The following is a 9,128-nucleotide window of genomic DNA, read 5'->3' on the forward strand; positions in this document are numbered from 1 at the left end:
CTTTAAAGCTTTGCCAACTAATCAAGAATCAAAATAAACATTCAATCTTTCCTTCTTTACACAAGCCTCTCACCATTACACAAGTACTATAATTAACTAAAAATTTGTAACCATCATTATCATCTCTCTTGAGCATTTCACCATACACATCATGTGTAGCATTAGTTCTACAACACTTAATTAGTGACGAACAATCCATTACAAGCAAAAACACTAGGAAAATAAAAATATTTCGTTCTATTTTGAAGCTAAATCCCATTGAAATCAATCAATTACATGTAAAGGAAATTTATTAATCCTAGTTAAGAAAAGAAATTTCAATAATCCATTAGCAATATCATTTCTGTGAGTTAGGGTACTATAAATCAATTGTTCTTCATCATCAAGATAAAGAATTTCAGGAGTTAATCGAACATGAGGACGAGCAAGAGAACTACTAGGAGGAACAAACTCTTGGAAAATAGTGGGTAATTTCTAATAAATTCAATACTTAGCTTTGTGTTCAGAAGCAACTGAAACGGGAAGGGACTTAGAAGGTTCAGATTTGAGGACAAGCACGAGAGAAAATGCTTTTCTTTCTCGACTGTGTGATCAAGGCTTCTGTCTCGAACCCATTGAACTCTTGCTTCGATGAATGTTGACACATTTGATTCTGATAATGATTTTGTTTAGACGCCGAAAAAGAAAACGAAGGAAGATTCGGAGAAAAGAAGAAGAAACTGAAGAAGAAGGTCGGGGACGATGAGGGAGAAGAATTGAGAAGAAGACACAAAAAAACCCTAAATTTATTTTGGGTTTCTTAAGAGAGAAAATGGTTTCTAATAAACAAGGGTATTTTGGGAACCAAATAATTAAAAAAAATGACCAGAATAGTAATTATCAATATTTTTCTAAAGCCTTTTTTAGTGAAGGGACCAAAAAGTGATACCCTATTATGGGGAAGGTCCAGGGCAGACATGAAAAACGGGTCAGGTCCAAGGCGTCAGGGAGTGGTGGGTCCGACTGAAAAGGTGCAACAAAAGATGTGTCATTTTTTTACAAATACCCTCATTACCCTCCTTCCCCTAACTCCACAAATATATTCCCTTTCTCTTTCTCACTCTAAAAGCTTCCAACTTTTAAATATCTCCTGCAATTTTTTTTTCTCTCTAACGAGTATAGTTTCATTTCCATTCTCTCTGTGTTACTTACTCTCTAATCAAAGAGATTTAGGGTTCATAATCCATACTTTTTTAGATATGGAGTTATCAAATACATAAATTATTTCTATAGATTTTATCTCTTTTGAAAACTCAGATCTGCCCTCATTTTTTCTAAGAACCAAGAGAAAAACAAGATCAGAAGACACTAGAAGATTCAGAAATTTGTAGAAATCACAGATCTATAAAGAATTGAGTACGATGGTGTATATTGTTCTGAAAATCAAGAAATCAGATTTGCCCCTTTTAGTACAAAAAAAATTGGTGACAGTGGTGTTAGGTTGGTTTCTTTAATATATTCTTGTTAATCTTTGGAGCTGGTGTTTACTGTTTAGAAAATCACGAAATCACTAGGACGGTACAAAAAAATTGGTTGTATTTTTGTTGGTCTTTGGAGTTGGTTTGATAAACCCTAATTCTATACAATAATATACGAGTTTTGTAAGATTCTTTACCTTTTACTATGAAGATTTGATAAACATTGAATGGTAAAGAAATCAAATCTGGAGTTATCCTTAACTTGATGTGCTTTTACTATTTTTGCTTTTTTAGTTCACATATTTGTTCCGAAAATATTAAAATGTTGAGTGCGTAGAATGACGCATTGAACATCTCCTGGTATTCTTAGATATTGTACCAATTTTTGTTAAATTTAACGTCATAGATATACCTTTACGTGTTGAAATGTAGTGTACATTTCTCAGTTCCCGCTACATGTTACCGTTCCCAATCCGTTCCCACATTTCTTTGTCATGTGGAAGTTCATTGTACATTTTTTAGTTTCATTCGCCTCATATTTCTATCTTTGTCCTTATTTTGTCAAGGTTGCAACGTGAAATCTTTACCTTTTACTATGAAGATTTGATAAACATTGAATGGTAAAGAAATCAAATCTGGAGTTATCCTTAACTTGATGTGCTTTTACTATTTTTGCTTTTTTAGTTCACATATTTGTTCCGAAAATATTAAAATGTTGAGTGCGTAGAATGACGCATTGAACATCTCCTGGTATTCTTAGATATTGTACCAATTTTTGTTAAATTTAACGTCATAGATATACCTTTACGTGTTGAAATGTAGTGTACATTTTTCAGTTCCCGATACATTTTACCGTTCCCAATCCGTTCCCACATTTCTTTGTCATGTGGAAGTTCATTGTACATTTTTTAGTTTCATTAGCCTCATATTTTCTATCTTTGTCCTTATTTTGTCAAGGTTGCAACGTGAAATCTTTTTCTTGAAACAGAGAGTCAGAGATTAATAGATTTTGGAGAAATTTCCAAAAAATTTTATAAAAGGGGAAAACACCATGGAATCATTTGGAGACTGATCAAAGATTTTATACCCATTTTGATCTATCTAACCTTAGAATGCATATATAAACAGAGAGAGATAGAGAGAGGTTTCAGCAGGTAATCTTGTAAAATTGATTTGGGGAGGAGAGAAATGGTTAGGTCGGTGGATGTTTTAGAGATGGGGTTGGGCGAGATTGATGGATCGAGTTAGGAGATTATAATTGTGGGTGTGTGGGTTTATACATTTATAGAGAGAGATGGGAAAAGGAAGTTTGGACATTGAAGAGAAAGAGAGGGAGACTATGTACATACAAAAATTCCAATATAAAAGTGTCACGTACATAACCAAAGGGCCAGTACATAAAATAATTCCCGGTACACGAGATAATTGCTAATACAAAAGTGACCTAGAAATAAAAAAAATGTATAGTTAATAAAACAATTCCCGGTACACAAGAAAATTCCCAGTGAAAAATGTTTGGTAAGTAACCAAATGTCCTGTACATTTCAAAATTCCCGGTTCATGTGAAAGTTCCCACGTTTCTTTGTCACGTGGAAGTTCACTGTACATTTTTTAGTTTCATTTGTTTCATATTTCTATCTTTTACCTCATTTTGTCAAGGTTGCAACTGTGAATTTTTTTTCTTAAACGTTTAAATTTTTCAATTTAGGAGTTATCCTTAACTTGATCTGCGTTGACTATTTTATTTTCTATACTAAAAAATTTCCAGTACACAAGACAATTCCCGGTACACAAGAAAATTCTCAGTACAAAAGTGTTTAGTAAATAACCAAATGGCTAGTAAATAAAACAATTCCCGGTACACGAGATAATTCCCAGTACAAAAGTGACCTAGAAATATAAAAAAATTGTATAGTACATAAAACAATTCCCGGTACACAAGAAAACTCCAGTAAAAAAATGTTTAGTAAATAACCAAATGACCAGTACATAAAACAGTTTTCGGTACATAAGAAAATTCCCAGTACAAAGGTGTTTAGTACATAACCAAAGGCTAGTAAATAAAACAATTCCTGATACACAAGATAAATCTCAATACAAAAGTATCCTGTAAATAAATAATTTCTGATACACAATAAATTATCATATATCGTACAGTTACAATGTTTTGTAAATAAATAATTTCCGATACAAGATAAATCTTAATGTAGGTTACAGACTTGTACATGGTACATTTCCTAATTTACAGTACATTTCCTAATTTACTGTATATTCTAAAATGTGAGTACATTAGATTATGCACATTTCTAAATGTAGGTTGCAAACTTCTATACGGAGTACATTAGACAATGTACTGTACATTTCAAAACGCCATGAACTTACGGTTGAAATATCACCAAAACATAATTTTTCAACATATACATTCGTGTGCAATACACATGTCTATTATTAGTAAATAAGCAAAAATACAGTAAATGTTACAAAATACGGTAAATTGTTTCACTAAAATTATTTATGTTTTGGAAGAAATGTATATGACATTTGATTATAAATGGAATGAAACCTGAAAAGAAAAATATAAATTTGAAACTTGAAAGACTAATATAAATAGAATGAAATATTTGACAAAAAATAATGCAACATCTATCCAAAAAAGAAAAGAACTTTAAGATTTTAAGAAAATATCATACCTAAATTAAAAGAAAAAAATTACAAAGAGAGAAAGTATTTAAAAGAAAAAGTAGAGAGAGAAACTTGAAAACCCAGATTTTTTATATGGCATTTCCGTAATTTTATGTGGTAATTTATGTAAATAAGAGCAAAGTTTCCTTAATAATGTAATTTCTCACAGTTACTTGCTTTTGGAACTACACGTGTCACACTTGAAGGAAACTAACTTGATTTTGTACGGGATTTGTGTGAGGGCACTTTTTGTAATTTGCTAAAAAATGAAGCCTAAAATTACACACCCACCCACTCCTGACACGTTTGGGCCTGCTTCCCATTTCTTTCCTGCAGTGGAGTGGGCCCTTATTTTGAGAAAGGGATTGGGGCTTTTGCCCAACCCCTCAGATTTTTTATATGGCATTTCCGTAATTTTATGTGGTAATTTATGTAAATAAGAGCAAAAGTTTCCTTAATAATGTAATTTCTCACAGTTACTTGCTTTTGGAACTACACGTGTCACACTTGAAGGAAACTAACTTGATTTTGTACGGGATTTGTGTGAGGGCACTTTTTGTAATTTGCTAAAAAATGAAGCCTAAAATTACACACCCACCCACTCCTGACACGTTTGGGCCTGCTTCCCATTTCTTTCCTGCAGTGGAGTGGGCCCTTATTTTGAGAAAGGGATTGGGGCTTTTGCCCAACCCCTCAGATTTTTTATATGGCATTTCCGTAATTTTATGTGGTAATTTATGTAAATAAGAGCAAAAGTTTCCTTAATAATGTAATTTCTCACAGTTACTTGCTTTTGGAACTACACGTGTCACACTTGAAGGAAACTAACTTGATTTTGTACGGGATTTGTGTGAGGGCACTTTTTGTAATTTGCTAAAAAATGAAGCCTAAAATTACACACCCACCCACTCCTGACACGTTTGGGCCTGCTTCCCATTTCTTTCCTGCAGTGGAGTGGGCCCTTATTTTGAGAAAGGGATTGGGGCTTTTGCCCAACCCCTCTTTTCTAAACTTGAACTATTATTACCCATAATATTTTGGTAACTTCTAATTAATAGCAAAAGATCTTGATTTTTTTAGTTATTATGTTAATTTTTTTAACCCAAATAACTGTTTTCGTTGGGTTTTTAAGACTTCTTTAGTTAAGGAGAAAAGACTTCGATAATTTTGGCCATAGGATGATCTTGAGAGACCTTTAGCTCAAACTTATACCTCCTTGTATGTGATAGAATTAGAGAGAAGAGATAATTCTTATTCCATTACAATTGTTGATTACAACCGAAATATATATAGAGTCTCGCCGTCACTCTATTAGGTAAGAAGACTAATTAAGATATCCTCTCAATATTACTATATATCTTTTATAAATACAATAGAAAACAATATATTTGAAAGATATATAAATAATATCATGCTAAGTCTTCATCATCTAACGGTAGATGTGGTTGATGTCTTCAAGATCCAATGGTATATGTTAATCTCATTTACACCCCCCCTCAAGATAAGCCGGTCGTTAGACTTGTTTAGCTTGCCATGTAAATCATACTTCCTGCAATTTGTCAAGTTTTCTTCAAAGTTTGCTTCTTGTCCTTAAACCTTATTTTTTTTGAAATAGTTTATGCAGAGTTTTTATATATGCTCCGACAAAAGAAGTGAAAACCTATTTCTCGCTTAATTCTTTTTTTTTTTGGTGGCCAATACGTGGACAACCGTTTTTCTTATATGGACAACTATCTTATGTGGACAACCAAAATAATTAACTTTTTTATATGGACACCAGTTTCTAAGGGGACAACTCTCTAATATTTTCACTCAAGTCCTCTTAGAATTAGATGTATTATTTTAACACCTCCTTCTTTTCTCATAAACCCTAAGTAAGTTTGGTCTTCTTCTACTACTTCATCTTCATCATCAACCCAAAATTCTAGGGAGAGAATTTTTTTGGAGAAGATTATGACATCAAACAAAGGGAAGGGAATTGTTGAAGGATATTCCTAACCAGAAAGATCAGATCTAAAAACCCTAAAACCCGTTAAACTTTTAAAATCTAGAAATCAAAAATTTCAAAACCCTAGATTTTTTTTACAAACAAGTAGAGTTGCTCGTGCTTCCTGGAAAATCGACAAAACACGAGAGATCTTAATTTCTGAGTTTTCGTTAAAAAAAAGAAAAACCTGACTTGCCAATTTCGTAGATTTCCTACGAAAATTTGGCAAGACAGAAGGAAACTTTTCGTAGATTTTCCACGAAATTCTGGAAATTTCTTCTTCACTTCGATTTTTGCCTTGAAATCGTTTTGTATTCTTTCAAACTACCCAAACGAAAACACAAAATAAAATTAAAAAAGTTAGAGTCTTACCTCATCAATGTAAGGTTTGATTAAAATCCATCTAGGGTTTGATAAAAAAACAAAGGGAAGTAGTAGAAACTATAGTTCACTAAAAAACAAAGAGAAGTGGTAGAAACTATAGTTTACTAAAAAATAAGGAAAGTGGAGATTGATGAGTTTTATCTTCTTCATTCATCTAGGGTTTGATAAAAAACAAAAGGAAGTGATAGAAACTATATTTTACTTTTAGTAGCAGTACAAGCATAAGAATAAGACTAAGAAGAAGGAAGAAGAAGAAGATGATGAAGAAGAAGACAACTTAGGTTTTTAATTTTGAACTATTATTTTGTTAATGGTCCACAAGTTAGTAACTGTTAGTATTTAAGACTTTATGGAGTTGTCCCCTTATTAAATCAAAGTCAACTAAGTCAAGCATAATTGACTCGCACCGGGCCCGAAAATAGTTGTCCATATAAAAAAACAGTTGTCCACGTATTGGCCACCTTTTTTTTAGCACAATTTCTCCCTTCGTTGTTAGAAAGAAAATCGAATTAGAAGAAAAGAAATAGAAAATATGAGCTAGGCCTTGAGTTCAGATAATCTTAGTCAAACTCTTTTTTTTTGAGAAAATGAGAGAGAGAAGATTTCGGCGAGAAAGCAGTGAGGTCGTTGAAAACCCCACGAGAGAGATAGAGTTATATGGATTAGTCAAACTCTATTTATTTATTTTTTGAGAAAATTGGAGAGAAAGAGGAATTAAGCGAGAAAGCAGTGGTCGTTGAAAACCCCACGAAAGAGATAGAGATTCAAGAAAATTATAACTGTAGAAAAGAAGCCAGTTACTGTAATGAGATTGAAGAGAAAGAAAAATTTGGAAGAATTTGATTAAATTTACCTCGATTAAGATCAACCATTAAAAACTGAATTCACGCATCCTCTAGAGAGCAGGAAGGTAAAGTAGAAAGTTAGAGATTTCAGAAAGGAAGATTAAGGTAGTTAGGAGTAATCAAGGTTTTGATGTTCATAAATCTTGATGAACTTAGTTGACAGATGAGATCAAATTGTTGACACTTGCAAGGAAGGAGTAACTTTTTAATGTAAGACATTCAAAACTCTTTCTCTCTTTATCTCCTTTAGATCTTAAACATTCTTCTACTATGGAAAGGTAAGAACAATTCTAGATCAAGAAGTTTATTATTTATTTATTTTTTAAAACTAAATGATTGAAAAAGAAAACACAAATTTAGAAATCAGTAAAAAATAATAATATTAATAGACAGTACTTTAGCAGACGGTAGTCATTGATATTGGCTACCGCCGTCGATTTTGCGGAAACTCACTAAGATCTAATTCAATACTCGTTAGAGTTTTTAGGCTCTAGATACCATGATAGAATTAGAGAGAAGAGATAATTCTTATTCCATTACAATTGTTGATTACAACCGAAATATATATAGAGTCTCACAGTCACTCTATTAGGTAAGAAGACTAATTAAGATATCTTTCCAATATTACTATATATCTTTTATAAATACAATAGAAAAGAATATATTTGAAAGATATATAAATATCATGCTAAATCATCTAACCGTAGATGTGGTTAATGTCTTCGAGATCCAATGGCATATGTTAATCTCATTTACAGTATGAACTTGAGTTCATTAAATCACTAGTCAACCCTAATAACCACTCCTTTTTCTAGTTAGAACAAAGTCATATCTCTCTGTCTATTTTTCCTGTCATTTTGACTCTCCAATGTTACATCTCTATGTCAAAATCAGGTAGGTATTTAGTATTTAAATCGTAACTGTCATTGACACAAATACGTAGGGTGGCTTCTAAAGGCACCAAGCCAAAAGGCTGTTACCATCCATCTTTATTAGCATCAGGCTCAACTGCTCATTTCTCTGTTAGCACCGTTCAACTATGTAGGCACCAGTCAAACCCAACTTAACCCTAACACCTCCATCCGTTTATCACAAAATCAAATAAAATCTATCGGACGGACTGAACCAGTCCGAGCCTTAAGAGAACCAAACGGATCAGTTAATCCGGGACTTAAGAAGACCAAACGGATCAGTTGATCCGGGACTTAAGAGGACCAAACGGATCAGCTGATCCGGGACCTAGGAGGACTAAACGGATCAGCTGATCCGGGACCTAGGAGGACCAAACGGATCAGCTGATCCGGGACCTAAGAGGGCCAAACGGATCAGCTGATCTGGGGCTTGAAAAACATCCCAATCCTCACTCTCTTTCTCGTGAACTCGACCATGACCAGCTCATCTGCTACTTCTCGCAAGGTTTTCTTCAGCTTTCTCTCTCTAAAAACCCTTATTCTCATCTCTCTCTACCTTTCTGAATCTTGCAATCTTTCTTCTACGTTTACAAAGGGGATATAGAAGGGATGAAGATGAACATGAGAAGGAAGAGGAGAGAAAATGAGTTTATTTTGTGGATGAAATTTGGTGAAGAAGGAAGAAGAGAGTGGACCCATTCTTTTCAATTTTGTGTATTTACTAACAGGAATAGAAAGTAAATAAGAAAAAATGTAATTTTTTTTACTTACACTATCTAGATGAGCACTTATGATTTTTGTTTTGGAAAAAAAATGAATTGGTATTCTTTTTATTTTGGAAGAAGAAGATGGAAGAAGCAAA

The sequence above is a fragment of the Eschscholzia californica genome, unplaced genomic scaffold (assembly GCF_041429995.1).
Source record: "Eschscholzia californica isolate CP2 unplaced genomic scaffold, dmEscCali1.0.p SCAF_1, whole genome shotgun sequence".
In the NCBI taxonomy this organism is placed as follows: domain Eukaryota; kingdom Viridiplantae; phylum Streptophyta; class Magnoliopsida; order Ranunculales; family Papaveraceae; genus Eschscholzia; species Eschscholzia californica.